Genomic DNA, 16,009 nt, shown 5'->3' on the forward strand with positions numbered 1-16,009 from the left:
GGATGGGCATGGCTGACTGGATGGGCATGGCCAACTTGATGCCACTCCCCAAACTGCTGGCATGTCTCCTCTTTGTGTTAGGTAGACTGGGCCAAAGTCAGGCTGGCCCAATCTTTCCTCTTTGCATTGTGTAGACTGGGCCAAAGCCACGCTGGCTTCATCTTTCCTCTTCACATTGGGTAGACTGGGTCAAAGCCATGCTGGCCTAATCTTTCCTCTTCTCACTGGTTAGACTGGTCCGAAGCCAGGCTGGTCCAATCTTTTCTCTTCACAGTGGGTAGACCAGGACTGCCGGATCCAGCCCTCAGGCCTTGAGTTTGATACTTCTATTATAAAGGAATAAGCTGCCTCAAAATCAAAAAATTATTTTTTCAGGAACCCAAAATATACACAAACAATATTTGCTATGATTGTTGCACCAATACTATGTAACAGTTTTTCACCAAGCTATGCTAAGATGTAACGATTTTTCACCAAGCTATGCTAATATTAAAATAATATTTTTAAAACTTTTTTTCCTAATTAAAAAAAATTACCTACAGGAGAAATTTCATATGTTGATGGGATATAACAATCTTGAAGGACCTTTCCTCTTACAATCAACACATTTCCAAACATTCTCATCATACTAGATAAGCTTTGGTGCCATTGAAATCCATAGCTTGGTAATTTTTTGAAACACAAACTTAGACTGTGTCCATCTTTTTAGAGTAATACAAGAAATCTGCAATATCAGAATAGTATACAAACACAGCATTCATAATACAATCCATTTCTTGATTATACAGAAGTAAAACTTAAGTAAGTTCTTGGGGACTTATACTAATACTATCAAAATATTAATAGAACTACAGCCTCAGTATATTTAGAAAAGATAAAGTACTTATTTTTTTCAAAAAGTAAATTGAAACTCTGAAGTTAAAATTATCAAAGATACTTTAAATATATCTCAGATATGATAGGGTATATAAAATATGTTTTGCTCAGCAAAGAATTGATTCTTTTCATCATGTGCAGAGTACTCAATTAAATCTATAATATTTCAATTTGAACTGCAGATGATATTCATGCACTGTGTAATTTACAAACTAACATCATCAAAGCAGGCTTCATTCAGTTCAGATCTGGTCTTCTAACACAAAAATAGTTTTGTCAAAAGTGACTTGATCCTTAAAACTAAATCACATTTTTCTTTACACATGTATTCTGTAAAATTGCTGAAATGCCTTCCTTTCCAATAGAATGTCAATATATGAAACTGTTCTGTCCAGAGGATCTTCATACAGGAAGATACAGGAAATTCATAGATGGAAAAATCTGATAACATATTTTTTAAATTTCTCACTAGCAAAAGCATAGATCAAAGGATTGATACAACAATGAGCTACTGCAAATGTTTCAGTCAGTTGCAATGCTATATATATTCTCTTTAAATTGTCACAGTTGTCAGCAAAAAATGAAGTGTGAAATAACTGAAGCAGAAAAAAATATTGTTTGGGGCCCAGAAGTGGAAATAAGTAAACATGATGGTGAAAATAAGCCAGGCTGTTTTGTTCTTCGCATTGCTGGATTTCCACAAGGTATATAAAATGCATGCATAGCAGAAGGTCACAATCATCATTGGAAAAATCAGACCTATTAAGAACATTTTCAGTATAAAAAACTTGTTCATGCAAAACTACTTTCATGTGGAAAATTAAAAGTGCAAGATTTCTTATAGTTTTCTACATGTAATCTGAAAAAAACTAATCCTGTTAAAGAGACTAAAACTGCCAGGTCTCATGTGTGAATGCTTGTAATGATACCATAGCACATTGCTCAGGATTTTAATGCAGATGCTTAATAAACTATATCTAAATATTGATCAATGGTCAAGAGGACAATGAAAAAACTTCCACTGTAGAAGCATTAAAAAAGACCCCGGCATAAATTTTGCATATTGTATCTCCAAATATCCAGTTGTGTATTGAATAATAAATTCAAGAGGGAAGTAAAAAAATGAAAAGCAGATCAGAGATGGTTAAATTTAACAGATATATATCTGTCATGCTTTTAATCTTGTTATATTTGATAAGGTCCAGTACAACCAGCACATTGCCCACAGGGCCAAAGATGAATACCAAAGAATAAAATTGTGGCAGGACATTGGAAACAAATGACATGGTGCTACTGCACCATCATAGTCAAATTCAGTGATGGGAAATGATTCATCAGTTATTCCATTCATTGGAGTACTATATGTTCCTTGTAATTAAAAAAAAATTACATGTTAGAAAGAGACTTATTTGTGCCATAAGCAAATAATAATAAAATACAGAGATTTCCGTTTACAAGAAAACAGATTGAACCAACCTAGGAAAAAACGAAATGAAAAGTAGTTTAGTGTTCAACTGCATAACTGGTAAGGTACCATGGAACCAACTTACTCAAGATCTATTACAACTACTATTAGGCTAAACTACTAAACTGAAAAATGCTGTATTTGTGGAGAAAAATGAAAATTCTAATTTTTCTAATAATAGATGTAATAGATTTTGAGCTCATATAAAAGTTTTCAAGAAACAAATATATCCAAATTAATTTAGTCTTCCAAAACCTTGCATCACCCAGAATTGTGATTGTAACAAAAAGTTATATTAGACCTTACTAAATAAAATTTAGTCAATGAGATGCTCAGATTCTGTTTGCATTCAAATTTAGATGTTTGAAAAAGGGTCAGTTTTGGATCTTTAAACACTTTCTACCATTTAAAACTAAAACATAGGGCAAATGAGGATCCAAGCATAGATTTCTTTTCCTTATAGCTGCAAGAGAATGCAATTTTATAGGCAATGTTAGACATTCTGGTTTGTTTGAACAATAGTGTTCTGAATTTCTGATTATTTTTGTTCTCTTTATTATGAAGTAAAATCTCATAGTGGTATCAGGGCTTCACTTTCCTGTAATACAGCTACAATGTTCACTTTCCAAACTCTCAGAGGTAAGATAATGGTGATAATCGAACATCTACACTTCTGCCAAATAAAAAATGCTGAGATCAAAAAGTGAAAATCAGTTTGTCATGTCCCAATGTTCTTACTTCCATTCTTTTTACTTTGAATTAAACTAAAGAGCAATAGAAATAAAGGAATGTCATGGTAAAAAAATGCAAAATCTATGTTTGGGAAATATATTTATCTAAGAAAAATATTCAAAAGTTGCATGCAAGTTTTTGAGTTTTCAAAATTGTTCTTTAGGAGTAGAAATTACAAATCATGGATGATTTGTATACTTCATAATAAAACATCATCTCCATTTTTAAGCTTAATTTCTTGCCCTATCTCTTGCCACCCATGCTTTAAACAATGCTGGACAGCTATATATTGTATATCATATAGTATAAATTCTGCATTTTTTCATCACAGAATAAAATATTTACCTTTATTTGTTATAATCACCTGAAATAGTCGATGGATAGACACATGGTATATGAATAAAGTAAGGAATCATCACAATTATGTACTTTTCTACACATATTTAATCTTCAATATTATTCACCTAACAACAGTATGAGAACTTTTTTAATGGAATTCTTTTACTACTCTTAGATCTGTGAGAAGAGCATATCCACATGGTAGGAATTAATTGAAGAAAATAGTCTCAAAGTCTTGTATTTGTGTGCTCTCGGAGAAATGAAACAACTGAAGGGGAGAATAGAGTTTTAAAAAGAAGCATGGACACTGGAGACATTAATTAAAATCTTCATATTGATAGTACAACCGTACTGAAAAAAAGCACGGAGGGTGGGAGAACTTAAAATTGAATCTAATTGTAGAAAGTTTTTGTTAAGAGTCCCAGATTTTGTAGTTTCTGAATACGCAGAGGAATATTTTGCAACTTCATTTTACCAGCAGAATTGTAGTTCCTACATACAGTTCTGTGAAGAAATAGTAGCTCTGTGAAGAAACTCCTATCTGTTCGTAAGTGACCCATTTCTGTAATCAAATAAAAAAAATGAAAAAGCATGAATAGGAGCACTGCAAAATCTGACTCATAACAGAGTCATGGAAAATGAGAACTGCAGAACTCCCCCCCTTACCACCTTTCCTTCCTAGAGACAGAAGAGGGACACTGCCAGCTAAAAAGAGGATATAGTATGGCACCCATACCTCTTCATTATCCCCTTTTCAGCAGTGACAGCTATTCTAGACCTCCCTGAAACATGGGAATCTTGGAAAGTAGATCCAATGATAGGCAGCATTGTAGAAAGTAGATCCATTGATAGGCAGCATTCCTATCAATGCCCCAGGAACAATAGGTAAGGCACCCAAATAGAGAAATTGAAAGACATTAGTACTATTATCTAAGAGTAACATTTTAAGTAAATCCAAGTACCAACGATAATCTGCTAGAAGGAATAGATGTACGATATGAATGTCTGTATAGAGTCAACAACAAAGAAAAAGGACATGCATGTTAATTTGATGGTACCATCACTACATGAATATCATCTCATCTTATAGGAATTTTCTTGAGTTTCTCTTCTATGACTGATGTTGAAACATTAAAACATTATATTGGAAAAACTACTAAACCTAAAAAAATATTATTCAGTATTATTCATGTCTTACATAGAAACTGCATTGAATTCACTGTAGGCAATGTGTAACTAATATGTATTCACTCTTCTACCATGAATACATAGACTTACGTTTTACATTATCACTGCACATTTGATTTTTCATAAAAATATTTGTTCTAAGATTTTGGGAAATGAGTGCCAAACATGTTTCTAAAATATAAAATTTATAAATCAGATTTCTCTTAATTGTTATCAGTTAAAAAGCAGCATAGAGGTCTACTGAGGGCATGTAATAGTTTTATAATATTACATTAAAACGTCTAAAAAAATAATCACAATGGCCAACAGATATCTTTTTTTCATTCCTAAATTGTTGCTGTTTTTAAAAATTAATGTTCACCTTTTAGCATTATTCCATAATTATCCTCCTTGGGACATTTTGTATTGCAAAACTGAACACATTTAATTCTACTTCTTTTCTATATTTCTGTAACATAAAAACGTTATTCTTCCTAAAGTGGAAACAAGTAAATAAGGATGTCCTTTTTGTTACGAACTAAGCAAACTCATTTGACAATAACTATGCTAGCTTGTTTCAGCAGCAGGCTTGTAATCCTGCACTTCGGATTGGCCCGCGGATAAGCGAATCGTGATTGGCCGATTCTGGCTGATCTGATTGGCTGACAACGGGCCGTCTCTGATTGGACGCTTTTAGAGCGGTTAGTTCAATTTCATTGGTTGTTGTGACAGCAGCCAGCTCTATAAAAGAGCTGCTGCTGCTCTAATTGTTGCTCTGTTCTGAAGTCACTATTAAAGAGTTGAACTGAGTCACTATCGATGCCTCGTCTCCGTTATTGCGCCCACTCCTCCAGACTTAACACTGGCGACGAGGGTGGGATGCGGAGACGATAGAGCTGACTGAGCACTCGCGGAGTATCGAACAGAGCACGTGGCTAAGATAGCGCCAACAACAGCAAGATGGCCAGCGGCGCCATACCACCCACTCCATTTGACCCGGCTAACGAAGATTGGGACTCGTATATAGACAGGTTCCAGATGTTCCTGGAGACCAACAACCTGAAAGATGCTGCGCCTGGCAAGAAACGAGCTATCTTCCTGACCCATTGTGGGCCTGCCGTTAAAATGGCTAAGGCACTCGCTAAACCAGCGGAAGTTAAAACAATGGATTGGGATACCCTCGCACCAATCCTCCGAGCCCATTATGAACCCGCGGTACCAACGCTTATCCGAAGGCACGAATTTTACCAGAGGGACCAACGGAAAAACGAGAGCGTTGGGGACTTCATCGCGGACCTCCAGAACCTGGGAGGCCTCTATGGTTTTGCAAACCTCGAGGAAGCCATGAGAGACCGCATAGTTCTGGGATTAGATGACCACACAGCGCAGAGCAAGATCATGGCTAAAGGGGACATCGATCTCGCAGATGTCATCGTCGACGCTACTGCAGCAGAAGCAACCAGGAAGTCGGCCGCTCGAATGCGCCGCACCAATGCACCACTCCGCCAACTCGCCAATGATACTACGCCTTTTTCCGAGAGGCACTCAACAACGGCTCACCACGAAGACCTCGAATCCTCGTCTGATAGTGAGGAAGAAGAGGTCAACCGACTCAGGTCAGAGCGCGACCAGCGAGACCAGAAGAGCCAGAAACCTGCACGTCAATGCGCCGGTTGCGGGGCCAATCACCCGCGATCGGACTGCAAATTCCTCGACGCACTCTGCCGTTCCTGTGGAAAGAGAGGCCACATCGCAAAGGTTTGCAGAAGCAAGCGAGCGTCAAGCCCAATCCGAAGAACAACGGGCAGCCCACCTGTAAATCGTGACCGTCTGAATCACCAATGGAACCACTATCACTACAGAAATCGAGCGCCTGCTGCGTCAGCTAGGCGAGAAGAGGCGCATCAAACCATTACCATTGGTCACGCATCATCCTTGGATGCAAGAAAAATCCAAGTGAAGGTCGCTATTGAGAATCATCCATGCGTAATGGAAGTAGACTCGGGATCGTCCCTATCAATGGTCTCGTGGAAAACCTTCAAACAACTGATCCCTGACATCCGTCGCCAGGATCTCAGCACCCAAAAAATCATATTAAGGGACTACCAGGGAAACAGGATTCCCGTTGCCGGTTCCCGCACGTCCAGGTGTCCTTCAAGGACCACACCGCTACTCTGCCTATTACCATCGTCGATCGAGACCGACCCAGCTTGTTGGGGTTACAGTGGTTCGCCCCACTGGGAATTGAACTAGCTGGCATTCACCAGACCGGGAACAGCAACTGGGAAGCGGCCCTCGTCCAGGAGTTCCAGGACGTGTTCACCGAGAAGCTAGGCAAGTACAAGGGATCCCCCATATCGTTTAGCCTCAACCCCGATATCGCACCCATCCGCCTTAAGCCTCGTCGAGTGCCCTTCGCACTCAAGCCAAAGATTGACGAACAATTGGACAAATTAATAGCTCAGGGGGTGTTAGAACCGATCGATCACGCCCGTTGGGAAACCCCGATTGTAACTCCCATAAAACCTGATGGATCGATAAGAATTTGTGGGGGTTACCGGGCCACCCTAAATCACGCGCTTCAGCAGAGCGCTTACCCGGTACCTGTGGTCCAACATCTTCTTCGCTCCCTGGGTGGCGGAAAAATATTTGCAAAATTGGACCTCGCCCAGGCATACCAGCAACTACCCGTAGATGCAGAAACTGCTGAGGCCCAGACTATAGTCATGCACAGAGGTGCGTTTAAATGTAATAGACTCCAGTTCAGAGTGAGTGTAGCACCAGGCATTTTCCAAAGCCTGATGGAGAGACTACTACAAGGCGTAAAAGGAGTCGTGCCTTATTTCGATGACGTATTGATAGCTGCCCCCACTAAAGACGTATTAGAGAAACGACTCAGAACGGTCCTTCAGAAATTCAAAAACGCCGGGTTAAAAGTAAAAAAAGACAAGTGTCAACTTTGTACTGAGAGGGTTGAATTCCTGGGGTACCTTCTTGACAAAAAGGGAATCCATCCCACTGAGAAAAAAGTAATGGCGATAAAAAACGCCCCAAGACCCAGGAATAAGACAGATCTCCAAGCCTTCCTAGGACTCATTAACTTTTATAACATCTTCTTGCCCCAAAAGGCGACTGTAGCTGAGCCCCTACATAGACTACTCGACAAGAAGGCTTCCTGGGTCTGGGGACACCGGGAAGAACGAGCCTTCCAGCAAGTTAAAGATCTCTTAACCTCAGATGCTGTATTAATGCAGTATAACAAGACTTTGCCTTTAACGGTCACCTGCGATGCTTCACCGTTTTGGGTAGGAGCCATCTTAAGTCATGTCCTACCAAACGGAAATGAAGCACCTGTTGCCTTCTTTTCATGAACTTTATCAAAGACTGAAAGAAACTACAGCCAACTTGATAAAGAGGCTCTTGCTATTGTATCCGCTATTAAACGCTTTCATGAATATGTATATGGCAGACCATTTACCATAATAACCGATCACAAGCCATTGCTGGGTATTTTAGCGGGAGACAAACCAACTCCCCACATATTATCCCCAAGAATGACCCGTTGGTCAGAGTTTCTAGCCGCATACGATTATCAACTGCAACACCGCCCGGGGAAAGCCATTCCCCACGCTGACGCCTTAAGTCGTTCTCCGCTACCGGAAGCCATAGACGATCCGGCTCCAACTTTAACTGCACTCCAAATCGAAACTCTCCCTGCACCACCCCTGACTGCGCGAGACATCGCCACGGAAACAAAAAAGGATCCTGTATTCGCTCGAGTCCTCAGCTGGGTGGAACGAGGTTGGCCTGACACCGAACCCAACGACACCGAACCCAATGACACCTTCGCGCCGTTCAAACACCGACAGACAGAACTGTTTTCCCAGAAGGGCTGCATCTTGTGGGGAGACAGAGTCGTCATTCCCGAAAAATTACAACATACAGTTCTAAAACTGTTGCACGATGGTCATCCAGGCATCGTGCGAATGAAGGCATTAGCAAGAAGTTACGCATGGTGGCCAGGTATCGATAAACAGATAGAAGCCTGGGTGGCCACATGCAACAAGTGCCAGGAAATCCGCGCTGCCCCACCGAAGGCACCTCCAACTGAATGGGATGCACCTCATGGTCCTTGGTCCCGCATCCACATTGACTTTGTGGGACCCACCAAGGGACACACTTTTCTCATAACTGTGGATGCCTATTCCAACTGGCTCGAAGTCCACAAAATGAAGAGCACCACCACAGATGCCGTCATTAAAAAATTAAATAGACTATTCTCTACGCACAGATTGCCTGAAGTTTTAGTCTCAGATAACGGTCCCCAATTCACTGCCCTGGCATTTGAACAGTACCTAGCCGACCAGGGCATCCGCCATGCCTTAACTTCGCTGGCTCACCCTGCGGCCAATGGCAGGGCTGAGCGCATGGTCCAATTCATCAAAAAGACCTTGCACAAGATGGAACATGGAGACATTGACGACAAAATAACCAGAATGCTTCTCCTCCAACACATCACCCCGCACAGCATCACAAACAGAACCCCGGCCGAACTTCTGATGGGCTGGAAACTTCGCTCACACCTCGATCGCCTGCACCCAACCTACACGCCAGAAAAACCTTCCGGTTCCAGCAGCAAGTGCCGTGCGTTCAAGGTAGGCGACTTAGTCTTTGCGAAAAACTTCTCGGGTGATCCATTGTGGGTCCCCGCTACTATAACTCAAATTACGGGCCCCAGATCTTACCGCCTACAAACTAGCGATGGGAAATTATGGAAGCGCCATATAGACCAACTTCGTTCCCGATTGGCACCTAACCCGATCTCAACCCCTGAATCTCAAACTGGGGGGGGAAGGGAAACCGAGGGGGCCGAAATAGAATTAGCAAACGACCCGCTAACTGACGCCCAGCAGTCTGCACAATCAACCATGGGATACTCACCTTCCGGAGGAGGACCGAGCCGGGTGATTGTTTCGCCACAAAGCAGCCCGGCCATAGAAGCAAGTCCAGGAACCCGGATGACAACAGAGAGGACAGCCCTGAGTCCCCAAGCAAAACAGTGGAACCGTTTTCGCCCACTGATTCTACTAACAGCCCACCGGAGTCCGCACCAGAGCAGAGACCGGTGGAACAGCGAAAATCGAATAGACAGGTGAAACGGCCTGCCTACTTGCGAGAATACGTCACCCCACCCCTAAGACGGAACCTAGGGGGAAGGGGTGTTACGAACTAAGCAAACTCATTTGACAATAACTATGCTAGCTTGTTTCAGCAGCAGGCTTGTAATCCTGCACTTCGGATTGGCCCGCGGATAAGCGAATCGTGCTTCTGGCTGATCTGATTGGCTGACAACGGGCCGTCTCTGATTGGACGCTTTTAGAGCGGTTAGTTCAATTTCATTGGTTGTTGTGACAGCAGCCAGCTCTATAAAAGAGCTGCTGCTGCTCTAATTGTTGCTCTGTTCTGAAGTCACTATTAAAGAGTTGAACGGAGTCACTATCGATGCCTCGTCTCCGTTATTGCGCCCACTCCTCCAGACTTAACACTTTTGATCATGGGTACTGAATACTTCATAATAATTAAAAGTGCCTGCTCACTGTTAATGAGATGGTAAATGTATTTCCCTGTCCCCTACACTTTTTTGGAAAGAGAATCAGAAATTTAAAATATTCAAACAGAGAATATGTTTATACTTCACATTTCTAGTTGTTTTCAATAAACAATATAAATTCTAATATAATTTCCAATATAAATTGGAAATTTGATAGTTAATTATTCTTTGATATTGAAACATTATGATATGTAATAATGATTATTTTGCATTAATAAGTAAATTACAGAATTAGAAGTTAATACAATATTTCTACTTGGAAATTTTGCTTGATATGCACATAAAAGCAAAAAAAATCTATCAACTCTCCAAATTTAAATTGACTTACCAATTTACAAACTTTTAACAAGTAATGTTGAAAGCATCATCTTTTTTTCCAGACCCAGTGTAAAACTTGAAAATAATGTACATAAGCAAAAGTGATCTTTCTTTATGAAGAATTGTTCAAGTTCTGAAAAACTCCTAATCAACTTTTTTTTTAAAAGGTCAAAAACCACTTCTTTTAAAAACAATTCTTTGGCATTTTCATCATAGGTTTCTTAAGTCTCTTGATTGAAGCCAGTGGACTTTATTATATAAATACAGTGCAAATTGTCAAAACACTTCAAAGTCAGTATTTTATCTTTCACTGCACATTTGATTTCTCAGCATGTATAACAACCTGATAACTTCCAGACAGTAAATAAGTTGGGAAAGTTTCAGTTCTGCAGATTAGTGATAATGATATTATAATTTAAGAGTTATAATTAACTTGTGATAATTAACTTGCTCTTATATAGCATATAGAGCTGGATAGATCCTGAGCAACTTTTAAAATTGCGTCAGTATACTGCAGCTCAGATAAAGCATGAGCATATGAAAGAGAAACTTTGGCCATATGAGTCATATCTTGGGTAGCATGCTAGCTATGCCTTTGGCAAGATTTGCATCAGTGCTACATCAGTGTACCAAAATAAAAAGAAAGGAGACTTAAAATGAATTGAAATGTTCCAAATTAAATCATACTAACATGGTTCAAATGCATATTGTAGCATCTTGATTCTTGAGAAATAACTAATTATGTAAAGACCATTTTGATCTCATATAGAATTTTGAAAATTTATCCAAGCTAGTCCATAATGATCTGGATATAATTTGTAGCCTTGATCTGAAGTAAAATTTGACAAAACCTGTAATCAAGCATGAAAGAAAACATGACATTTTGATTTCTCAGCACAATAAATCAAATTTTAGAAGGGAATAGAGTACACTAAATTTATAATGTTGGTGCAAAGGTATTAGGCTTTAGATAATTTCATTTTTGACAACCTGAAATTTTGTTTTGTGGTATAATGTGATTAAATGTGCAGCAATAATATGTTCCATAGGGAATATTCAATTCAAATGATTGAATAAATGATTAAGTAATAAATAAAAACATTTTTTGTCAAATCTAGATTAGCTAGCTGTGACAAATCAGAAAAGACAACCACATGGCTGTTCAGAATTAGAAGAAAGAACAATGACCAATAATTCAAAAATGGCACTGCAATCACTCTGAATGGAGAACAGATATGTCTATCACTGATATTTAATAATTTTCCACTCCACTTCCTCCCCACCATTTAAATTTTACATATACAGCAAAAAGTATTATTTTCTGCAAAAATTTACAAATGCATAACACAATTAAACTGAGCGCCAGAATCAAAAGGAAGTGCCAGATTCAAAAGGAAGTGCAACTAAATTGATCAGCTCAATTCATAAGGCCTCTGATAGCATCAGGTTATTGGGAAATACTTTGGTACTGTTCTGTCCTCACTACACATTAGTCAGTGTGCAGCTTGACATGCAGCTAAATCCACTATCCTTTGTCTCTCTGGCCACTGGATGAGCAACAACAGTATATAAAACTTTTCAATTGGTGATTCAGTTGTAAGGGAGGTAAATATAGGAAATGATATGGAGGTTTTGAAAGAGGTCAGGTATCTGCCAGATGCTACTGCCAGCAGAGACAAGAGGTGTAACTTTAAGATAGTCAAGTAAGAACTGTGACGTTAATGCTATTATCCACCTTGGCACAAATGATCTGTCCCAAAAAGATGTACTTTCTGTGAAGAATTATTTCCAGAGCTTGGGGTACAAACAGTAGTATAGGCTGTAGGCTTACCTTTTCAGAGGTTTTACCAGTATACAAAGAACAAAAGAAAAAGGCCAGTGTATAACGGAGCTTAATGTATGGCTAAAGGAATGGTGTAAAAGGCAAGGCTCTGATTATATTAGTCATGATGTCTGCAGCTGGTCCAATGAAAAACTGTACATAAGAGATGCTTTGCATCCATCAAAGAAAGGGACTGAGTTACTTGGCATTAAATTCACAGGTTTTCTAGATAAACATTTAAACTGAACAGTGGGGACAGAGAATTAATTAACACAGAACATTTCTGTCCCCACCAATCTAAAATTAATAGGATTATTAGTGCATATAACATAGATGTTAATGTGGCTAAGAATATCAACCTTGCTGTCAAGGAAAAACAAGCATTTAATAGCGAGTACCACACCATGTGCACTAATCAAACAGGTGGTAAAGCAGTAAGGGACAACACAGGTTATGTAGAAAGTAAACACAGGGTCAGTCAAAATGGACTCAAATGTCCATTTGGCAAATGTAAATTGTCAATAAGGTATGTATCTAAAGATTCATCTTAATTCTATGAAATATATAATTATTCCTTGAAAAAAGTACCTTGTTTAAAAGATATAATTATGTAATTCTGTATAGCTGAGGTAAAGAATGTATCAAGTGTGAAAGAAAATATTCAACAATTTGTGGAGAAAAACAAATGTGATATGCCTTCAACATTTACATATTCTTTTCAACTTTGATGTCATCCTTCCCAGATAACCAAGCAGGATACATAACTAGATGAACTAATTATGTTTTACAGTAAGGCTACATTAACAATTTTTGTAGTCTGAAAGTACAAACTTCCTGTCACTACTTTTAACCATATAAAAGTTAGGAATGTCTTTCCTCATTATTTTTTCTGACCACTAAGCTGCTGACAGCTCCTGCCTCTCTTGTCTGATTACTTCCTGGGCCAGTGGTGGCAAACCTTTTTCAGCTCCCGTGTCGATAATTGTGCACATGCTCACACTCACATGCCAGCACCCAGAAGGAAATGTGTGCTGTGCCCCCACACCCCCTGCGCATGTGTGCACGATCCCCCTGCAGCAAGCCATGTATCTATGCATACAGGCACAACCCCCTGCAGTACGCTGCGCATCTGCACATGCATGCACAATCCCCTTGCCGCACGCTGCGCATCTGCGCATGCATGTGCAATTCCCCCACTGCGCGCCGTGCCTGCATGCACGATTCCCCCTCCACGCACAGCACATCTCTGTGCATGCACATGCGTGCCTTTGGACTGTAACAATTCAAAAACAGATATAAATTTGTGATCCATCCTTTTAGTGGCAAATTGGAGAAGCCTGAATTAATAAAAATGGCTGTATGAGATTAAACCATTATATTCCATTTATCATTTTGATCTGATCTATGCTGATCTTTTTCATAATATACACTAACCTAGGCACAGAGCCTCCTTTGAACAGAAAGGCAATAACACATTTTGCATCTGGCATTAAGTTCTTAAAAAGTATATATAACCAGTAGAACACTCCCATGTGGGTTCTATGACGGAAATAAGGAAAAAGGACAGTTGCTTGGCACAGAACTTTAGTAAGTGCAACCTAGACATAACACCTAGTTATCATTTTCACCAAAGTAGAGGTAATAACTGGTTTCTTAAAACTGGTTTTCTTTTCAGCTGGTTTACATGCAATGGATAAGAAGGTGAAGGCTGCCACTCAGAAAAAGCCTTCTGGTTCTCTGAATCCATGGAATGATTGGTAAAGTTAGACAACCAAAAATTATAAAAATGTAAACGTATGTGAGAAAGACCTTGAGAAATAGGGCTACTGTTTAGGGATTTGTAAGTTAAGAGAAGGCCTAGCCCACAGCTGCATAATGAAAGGAAAAATAAACCTAATTTTTTAGATTGAAAAGAAAATAGCAAAAGATTTGGATTTTTAGACTTACAAGTTCAATTAATGTAGCCTTACAATAAAATAGTTTTTATTGGTTATGGTTATGTTTCCTGTCTGGTCTCTCTGAGAAGATTGACAAAAGAAGTTCCTCCATCCTACACCCACTTTTCTTACTATTTTTCAGATGGCTGGCAAAAGCACAGTTCTAAACACCATTTCTCCTGTTTCATTCATAGCCTTTGTAAAATCCCCCAATGTGGCAGCTAGGATTTAAAAAAATAATAATACTTGCATATATTGGTCCTAGTAGTCTTCCTGAAGATAGATATTCCCATCTCAAAAAGAAAAGAAAAAGAAAAATTTGACTAGTCACTAAGACAGATAAGTGTATGTGTTGAAACGAAAGACTGGGAGACAGACAGCTACTATCAGAAGCCAGATTTTTACCTACCAGGTCTCCAGTCCCATGGATTAGTTCCAGAGATTTAGTAAGAAGAGGTTCTTTTCCACCTTCCCCATACTTCTCATCTCATTTTTAGGTTGGGAAGAGAAGTGGTACAGAGTAAGGAATAACTGTTAACTGCCATTTCTCTAATCCCATAGGAGCTAAAAAGTTGTTTCTTCCTCTGCTTCTCTTGTCATTTACTGAGCCCACCTAGCTTGGGGAGCTGCTGCCAAATCTGGTCCAGGGGAAAGGGAAGTTGAGAGACATGGCAACACAAGGAAACAGCTGAGTTTGAAATATCTGGGCTTTCCCACTGCGAAAATAGTGCTCAATTACTGTAGAAGAGAATTAAGGAGAATCCAACTAAGGAAAATTCATCACCACTAACACCAAAGTAGAAATGTTGTGGATTGTGTTGCAAGATAAGAAACACTACTTTAAAACTGAGACAACTCACTTCGAAAGTAAGCTGCCTTTGCAGCCCTGCTATGGATGAGACCAGGGCAATCATTCCTTAAATTCTTATTTTATTCATCAGTAACAAATCCTAAAAATGTTAAAATAGAAAAGAAGCATAAAAGAGCCAAGAAACAAGGAAAATATTAATCAAACTTACATTTTTAAAATTACCACGAGGAAAAAAAACATAATTCAGGTAGTCGACATATAACAGTTCGTTTAGTGATCATTTGCAGTTACAATGGCACTGAAAAAAGTGATTTATCACCATTTTTCACACTTACGACTGTTGCACATCTCTATGGTCATGCGATTTACATTTGGATCCTTGACAACTGACTCACATTGTCCCAGAGTCATATGGTCCCCTTTTGCGACTTTCTGACAAGCAAAATCTGTGTGAAAATGATTCACTTAAAATTATGTTATTAATTTAACAACTGCAGTGATTCGCTTAACAAATGTGGTGAGAAAAGTTATAAAATGGGGCAAAACTCACTTAACAAAGTTGATCTCAATTGTGAATTGAAGACTACCTGTACAGTAATCAAGTGTATATGCATGTGTATGTATACATACACAACACACACATAAACACATCAAACTAAACTGTATGGAATCATATTTCCAGTTTTTCTATTCCATTGATAAAATTATAAAGAGAAAAAACTAAACATAATGCAATAAGCAGATGGGTATGCATGTGCGTGTACATATATATATGCATACACATACTTATACATATGCACATATACATAGAGAACAAATAAAAAAAACCTTGACTGCATGGAATCATATTTCCAGTTTTTCACTTCCATTGACCAAGAGCTTATTCTAAGGCTGAAAGTGCACATAAATTCATTTAACATCTGGAGTACAG

The 16,009-nt window shown here is 39.1% G+C and overlaps 1 pseudogene; it reads right to left on the reverse strand.

Moving 5' to 3' along the window:
* Window positions 1–1,176: 1,176 nt before the first annotated feature.
* LOC113419231 (C-C chemokine receptor type 5-like) lies at window positions 1,177–10,732 on the reverse strand (annotated as a pseudogene).
* Window positions 10,733–16,009: the final 5,277 nt, after the last annotated feature.

The sequence above is a fragment of the Notechis scutatus genome, chromosome Z (genome assembly GCF_049901735.1).
Source record: "Notechis scutatus isolate UNSWTSFEM ecotype Mainland chromosome Z, rNotScu1.2, whole genome shotgun sequence".
Taxonomy (NCBI): Eukaryota; Metazoa; Chordata; class Lepidosauria; order Squamata; family Elapidae; genus Notechis; species Notechis scutatus.